This window comes from Orycteropus afer, unplaced genomic scaffold (assembly GCF_000298275.1).
Source record: "Orycteropus afer afer isolate SDZICR_OR568_19922 unplaced genomic scaffold, OryAfe1.0 scaffold00117, whole genome shotgun sequence".
Lineage (NCBI taxonomy): Eukaryota > Metazoa > Chordata > Mammalia > Tubulidentata > Orycteropodidae > Orycteropus > Orycteropus afer.
In genome coordinates this window covers 4,552,622-4,559,699 of record NW_006921704.1, presented here as the reverse complement: position 1 = coordinate 4,559,699, position 7,078 = coordinate 4,552,622, and the positions used below count along the sequence as shown (strand labels likewise).

Sequence of the window (7,078 nt, the reverse complement as noted above, 5' to 3'; positions counted from 1 at the left end):
GAATCCGGATGGCTTTTGTGATGCGTGCTGAGTTCGGAGGAAGTTCCTTGATACCTGCTGAGACTGGAGGGCAGATAAAGGCCCTAAAGAGTCCAAAAGTTCTGTTAGTAATGCTGACACTAAAAGGTTTCTGGTTAAAGATTTTCCTGGAGGCTACTAGAGCTCTCAGACTCACAATATGTGACTTGAGTGTCTGATATGAAGAAGGGCCTTTCCTTTCCCCAGGTGGCACAGTAGTTAAGCACTCAGTTACTAACCAAAAAGTCGGTGGTTTAAATTCCCTAGCTGCTCAGTAGGAGAAAGATGTGGCAGCTGTTTTGTAAAGATTACAGTGTTGGAAACCCTGTGGGGCAGTTCTCTTGTGTCCTATAGGACTCTGTGAGTTGAATTGACTTAATAGCAATGAGTTTAATTCCCCAGGCTATCTACTCTGCCTCTCCTCAACATTCCATACAAATTGCTAGGGACTGCAAGCTATCTTTTTTGTGCTTTTTTTATTTTTATTTTTATTGATTGATTGATTGATTGATTGATTGCAGTGTTCCCTTCCCTTCCCTCCCATCCCTGGTAACCAACGAAGAATTTTCTTTCCCTTTCCATATATAAACCTTTCCTTGACTTTTTACAATCATGAACTAATACTGTATTTGTCCTTCTGTGATTGATTTATTTCACTCAGCATAATGTCCTCCAAGTTCAACCATGCTATGCAATGTTTTGCAGATTCTACATTATTCTTTAGTGTTGCACAGTATTTCATTGTGTGTATGTACCACAGTTTTGGTTATCTATTCTTCTGCTGATGGATACCTAGGTTGTTCCCATCTTTTGCTATTGTAAATAGTGCTGCAATGAACATGGGTGTGCATATATCTGTTCTTATATTGGCTCTCACTTCTTCAGGATACACACCTAGTAATGAGATTACTGGATCAAATGGTATTTCTAATTCCAACTTTTTAAGAAATCGCCATACTGATTTCCACAGTGATTGTATCATTTTACAGTCTAACAATCAATCTACAAGAGTTCCAATCTCTCCACATCCTTGCCAGCATTTGTTATTTTCTGTCTTGTTGAACTTTGCTATTAGTGCTAGGGTGACATGGCATCTCATTGTTGTGCAAACTACCTTTTAAGATTATCACGGAGATAAGTAAGTCACACTTAAATAAGGTAACCCATTTTGATACCATATATTAAGGATGATTATTCAGGATTCATACATTCCTGGAATCTGAGGCAAATCCAAATAGGAGTTCTATTTCTGACCAAGGATGCAACATCAAATAAATCTGAGATGTGCCAAATTACACAACATGAAAGCAAACAACTATAAACCAGTAGACATTTAAAAGAGGAGAAGTGAGATCCAAGAATAATAAAATGAGTATTAATGTGTATACACATAGATTGCACAAAGGGCCCCATGAATTATATTCATCTCATTTTATTGTGTATAATACCTTCACTATATCATGATTCTGGCCTAAAGTGAAATAGTACCCATAATAATTAAGAAATAAACCTTTATGTTTGCATATCCCTTAGAAATTAGAAGTCTATTTTGACAGGTGAGCCAGATGTTCACGGTTTCTTTCTAAAAAGCTTTCTAAGGAAATTTGAGAAGGTCTCTTCCTCTCCCCACCCCATCCCCCACCCGGATCAATTGCCTGAAGCAAAGGGAGGCATTCACAACATTTCTGCTGACAATGGAGCTGGACCTAGCATTAACTCTCATAAATATTTAATGATGATGGTGTTCTTTCCATTGAAAGCATTTCTTTTCTAAAATAAGGGCTGAATCCACATTTCTCTACCCTTCACCCTTCACCACCTCCTCAGTTTATAAAGAGCAATCAATCGAAGCTGCTTGGTGTCTGTGCAGTTCCTGGGAGACATCTGATGTTCAGTCTTTCTCAGCCTTTGCTCCTGGGAAGTGACAGCATTTGACATCTATCAGGGAATTTCACACTTCAGTGAAAGGCAATACAAATTATCACATTACATTTTAGACCTGACTTCTAAGGGCTGCCTACCAGCTTCTTGATCATTTCTCCCTAAAACAAGCCTCCTCCTGCCCCTCCACAAGGCACACCCCCCACCACCATCAAAAAAAAAAAAAAAAAAAACTGTTTCCAAGGCTGTAAATCTTTATAGAGGCAGATTGCTACATCTTCCTAGGCTGGTGGGTTCAAAATGATGACATGTTGGTTAGCAGCCAAGAACTTAACTACCATGTGTCACCAGGGCTCCATAGTCTATCTACAACAGTAGCAAAAACAAGGTGTTATTGCGTGTCTGCTTGGCAAGGTACTCAGGCCTCAGGTGTCTGAAATGAGCAGCAGCCCTCACCTCAAGAGCTCACACCATTCCCACACCTTGATTGAGTGAAGGTCCAATTAAAACTCACTTCCCCACAGAGCATTTTCTGATTAACAAAACAAAAGGTTTCAGTTCCCTCCTTTTTTTGCAAACACAATTTAACTATACATCCTCAAAAACATTCATGAATAATGATATTTGGGAGGTAGCAGACAGAAGATGCCTGATATGTATTATGTTCGATCTTTGCAATCCTGGAAGGACTGGTATGTGTAGAATGAATATGATGATACCTACTTCATAAGGTTATCCTAAAGAGCAAATAATGCCTGGCACATAGTGGGAGGTGAATAATTAAAGTCCAATTAATTAATTAATTAATACATGAGAGCACATAACCTTTTGCTGTCAATCCCAACTCATGGTAACACCCTGAGTAGAACTGTGCTCCATAGGATTTTCTCGGGTGTAATCTTTACAGAAGCAGATCATGGGCCTTTCTTCCATGGTGCTCCTGGGTGGATATGAACCATCAAACTTTCAGTTAGTAATCAAGAACAAACAAGTTCCAATCACCAACCTTTTGGTTAGCGGCTGAATGTCTTAATCACTGCACCACCAGAGCTGAGAGCACATAAAAAAACAAACCAAACTCATTGCCATCAAGTCGGATCCAACTCATCAAACCAATAGAACCTGAAGATCACAGCCCTAAGAGAGATCTAATACATAAATCCTAGTAGTGTCTGCCTTTCATCTGTTGACCAGCAACTCACCATCTGATGAAAATGACTACTCTATTTCCTAGTGACTCCAATTGATTGAAGTTCCTTTCTTCTTTCATTCAAATCTACATCTTTGCAAATTCTTCACGTGGCTTCTGGTTCAGATCCCCGGAGTCATACAATATAAAATGAGGCTTCTGGGCTTCCATTTTCTTTACTCCACACCACCTCCTTTTGCCTTGGCGTTGTTGTTATGTGCCTATCATGTCAATTCCAATTCAAAATGACCCAGGAGTACATAGTAAAACTGTTCCATACGGTATCCTAAGCTGTAAAGTTTACAGGAAGGAACTCTGGTTGCACAATGGTTAAGTTCTAGACTGCTAACCAAAAATTTGGAGGTTTGTACCCATCAGCCAGCCACTCTCTGCTGAAGAAAGATGTGACAATCAGCTTCCATAGATTACAGCCTAAGGTAACCTTACAGGGCAGTTCTACTCTATCCCATAGGGTTGCTCAGAGGACAACTACAGGGGCAGATTGTCAGGTTTTCTCTCCCGCTCCTGTGGACTTTTCGGTTTGGTTAGGAGGGAGCACTTTAACCATTGTGCCATCAGGGAAGGGAGCCTTGGGGTGGGGTTCTCCCAAATAGCTATGATGCCCCCCCACCACCACTCACTCTGAAAGCAAAAATGCTCAGAATAAAATAAATGTTTATCATGTATTGACATTTTATTTTAGATTTGCAGGGGAAAGACAGTAAATGGAAAAGTTTGTTCACAAAAACCAGTCTTATAAAAAAGAATGTCTACTCCGGTGGATGTCAGACTTCAGCTGCATCAGAATCACCTAGAGAGCTTGTTAAAACATTTTGTGCTGGGCCCCACGTGCAGAATTTCTGAATTAATAGGTCTGGGGAAAGGCCCTAGAATCTTCATTTCTAACAAATTCCTGGGTGATGCTACTGCTGCCACACTAGGGATCACATTTTAAGAACCACTGATCTAGACTGCACCCAGTTTTCCTTCCAAGGAGTGCCTGATAGGTTTGAACCACCAACCATCTGGTTAGCAGTCAAATGCCTTAGGCACTACGCCACCAGAGCTCCCGGTTTAGGGGCAGAATAGATTAATTGTATGGAGATGAAAGCTGGGACATCTTTACCCATTGGGCAAGTACACTGGTTGTATCACCCTGAGTCATCCTCAGGCACGCAGTCCTAACCATCCGCTTACCGGCATGCCAGAAGGCGGCCATTTGATTACGCAGCAAAATTCGCTTCTTTTTGCTTCAGATTGGGAAGGGATGCTTTAGAGAATGAAATTTGGGATAAAATTGCTTTTCTCGCCTCACCAAAAGACTGACGCCTAGAGAAACGTTTTTTCTCCCAACAGCCCTCAAGGGGGCGCTAGGCCCGGCCACCAGCGCGCGCCACCCTCTCACCACCTGGGGGCGCACCCGGGGCGTAGGCGGGGTCTGAGACCCGCAGGCGAGAGGCCGCTTCGCTGACTGGGTCTCCCGGAAGAAGAAAGGCTTTTCTAGGCTTCAGGCGCCAGGCTCTGGAACACGCACGCGCGGCAACGGCTCCGACGCCCTACAGGGAAGCGTCTGGGAAGTGACTGCTCCTAACCGCAGCCTCTTAGGAATGGCTGAAAATAGTTTCTCCCATTTGTCGCTCGCCCCTCTAGTCCCGGTTTTTACCTGGCGTGAAGCTGTTGAAGCCACTCTGGAGAGAGGATCTTACAAAATTTGTTCCGTGCAGGGGGCAAAAGAACTTGCCGAAACCCGGGATCGAACCAGGGACCTTTAGATCTTCAGTCTAACGCTCTCCCAACTGAGCTATTTCGGCAGCTGCTGGCTGGCGGCAAGCATAGCCTGTTACTGAATCTATTGTGTCTGTTCTTATTCCGGAAATGTAGGGTATTTGTTCTTTGTTGTATTCAATGACTATGTCAGAATTCCTTCGCCCTGCTTTTCACAAAGCATAATTATGTGCACTTTATAAGTTATTTACTTTCTTAAATATAAGTTCTGACATAATAAAAATAATAATTATGAAAAGACTCAGAGTGCTGGTTTCTCAGTTCTGCCATAGACTTCGGCTACTCTTCTGCCAGGCGCCGGGTGAACGCAGAGATGATTGTCACACATTTCAACGAAATGGGGCTCCCCCTTGGGACCTGAGGGCTTGAGACTCTTGGTCTCCCTGAGACGGCCAGCTTCGTTGACCTGAACCTTGTCCCTTCGAGATCCTGATCAGGGTGGTACCTTGGCCATTGCCCTTGTTGTTGTTGTTGTTATGTGCCGTGGAGTCCCACCCGGCTCATAGCGACCCCTCCTTGGGTTTCCGAGGCAGTATCACTACGGAAGTAGATTGCCCCATCTTCTCTAATCTATTTAGAAACTTCCCGCCCACGCACCTGTGCTACTTACTGCAAACACTAAGCATCTCCTTGGCGGGAGTCGCTTTCATCCAGAAAAAGCCTTGGAGTCCAGATGACAGGTAGCATTGACTCAATAAGAATGGGATGAAGGAAAGGGTAACAGAATGTAGTAGCAATAGTCAGGACCGCCTGTGTGAGTTTGCAGCTTCCTTGTGATCCTGGGTTCTCAAAATCCCCATCTTAACTTACCATCACTTTGCTTTGAGCCTGGAATAGTATTTAAACAAACAAACAAAACAAAACACCAAACTCACTGCCGCCGAGTGGATTCCGACTCATAGCACGTTATGTTGTTGTTGTAGTTATGTGCCGTTGAGTCTGACCCGATTCATAGCGACCCCTCCTTGGGTTTCCGAGGCGGTATCTCTACCCCTCGGAAATAGATTGCCCAACCTTCCTTCCGAGGAGTAGCACATTATAGACAGTCCATGAATGTTTCCTGAACTAATTAATGATCATTACTCAATGTCAGTACATACTACTTTCTACATATGTCAATACACATTTCTGTTGCACCTACTATCTGCCAGGCACAGACATTTTGCAATTCCCAAATATCCTGTTATTTTGTATTTTGTCTCTCTGATTAAAATGTAACTCCGTGAAGTCAAGGATGTTATTTTACCACCCTTGTAGCCCTCTCCTTGGAGCTTTGCACTTAGGCAGAAGTTTCACAGCCAGTTTTGAAGGAAAGATGAATTCAAAGGTGAAAGACAAAAAATATATAGAAAATTAGAGCTGTGTTTGCAATCTCTGCGCCTCCATTCTAAGGAAGAGAGTAGCTTTCTAAGTTTTTTTGTTGTGCCAAACCCAGGTAGCAGATGAACTTGAGATTTAAAAGAAGTCAATGGTTAAGGAGGGAGGGCGGAATGACCAAAGAGAGCTTGAGTCTGGACAAAATTTGATGGAGGGTTTGGGAGCACGAGGTTGGGGGAAGGACTCTTGGAGTGGGAAGAGAAATTTAGAGCAGCTATCATTAGAAGACTGGGCAATCTACTTCCACAACGATTTACTTCCTGGGAAACCCAAAGGGGGCAGCTATGAGTCAGAATCCAGGGCAGTGAGTTTGATTTTTTTTTTTTTTTTTTTTTTTGGTTATCATTTGAGGAAGATACATAAAGAAAGAGATGGGAAAAAACTTTTTTTTTTGTCTTTCTTATGTAATATGAATGTAATCTAACTATCTTTCATATTCTCAATACACTGCAGGAAAAATATGAATTATAGTCAATTATCTTTGGGCTTCCAGTCTGTAACTACCTGCCTGTTTTGAATAATGAGGCAGCTCACCTTCTTTACAGTTATGTCTTTAGGATGAAATCTAATCTAGGAAGTCTCAGGATGAGAAAGGCCTCATAAGGTTGGGCATTGATGAGATAACACACATGGTGTCTGGGACATAGTGTTAGCTTTAGTTCCCTCAGCCTTGGTTTTCTTCTAGATATACCTGCAAACCTTGTTACCCTCCCGAGAGGGACTGGGTCTCCAGGAGCAAGGTAAGCAAGGGCGTAGCACAGAGTAGCAGGCCGGAAGAGCAGGAGAAAGGGGTAAAACCCAGGGAGCCAAAGAGAAGAGCAATCAGCC

General features: G+C 42.7%; 1 non-coding gene across 1 annotated transcript; it reads right to left on the bottom strand.

Annotated features, from left to right (window-relative positions):
- Positions 1-4,826: 4,826 nt before the first annotated feature.
- Positions 4,827-4,899, bottom strand: TRNAF-GAA. The gene has a single exon. It is a non-coding gene; the product is annotated as a tRNA-Phe (tRNA).
- Between the last annotated feature and the right edge of the window lie 2,179 nt (positions 4,900-7,078).